Source organism: Fukomys damarensis, unplaced genomic scaffold, assembly GCF_012274545.1.
Source record: "Fukomys damarensis isolate Sample0158 unplaced genomic scaffold, DMR_v1.0_HiC HiC_scaffold_36, whole genome shotgun sequence".
Lineage (NCBI taxonomy): Eukaryota > Metazoa > Chordata > Mammalia > Rodentia > Bathyergidae > Fukomys > Fukomys damarensis.
The window spans coordinates 42500993-42501203 of record NW_022900948.1 but is presented as its reverse complement, the minus strand read 5'-3'; the positions used below and the strand labels follow the sequence as shown (position 1 = coordinate 42501203).

The 211-nt window shown below is 68.2% G+C and overlaps 1 protein-coding gene across 2 annotated transcripts in view; it reads right to left on the bottom strand.

Annotated features, from left to right (window-relative positions):
* The window catches only part of Stxbp1 (syntaxin binding protein 1), a 59181-nt gene extending 59033 nt beyond the window's left edge, over positions 1–148 (bottom strand). The window contains exon 1 of one of the 2 annotated variants that reach the window (XM_010613594.3): positions 99–148. The gene's annotated coding sequence lies outside the window, so the exon portion shown is untranslated. The remainder of the gene's footprint in view (positions 1–98) is intronic. The other variant, XM_010613598.3, reaches the window with a different exon arrangement.
* Between the last annotated feature and the right edge of the window lie 63 nt (positions 149–211).

Below are 211 nucleotides of genomic sequence, written 5' to 3'. Positions count from 1 at the left end.
CGAGGCGGGGAGGGGAGGGAGGGACTGGAGAGGAAAAAAAGGAGTGGAATCGCGGGATAAAGAAGGGAGAGAAGTGGGGGAGACGAGCGAAGCATTACCTGGGGTGCAGGGGCGATGCTGCGCGGCAGAGGAGGGCGGCGGGCTGGGAGGTGAAGGGGACGGGATCCGGCCCGGGGTGCAGAGGGAAAGCGAGGAGGGGCGGCGCGAGGGG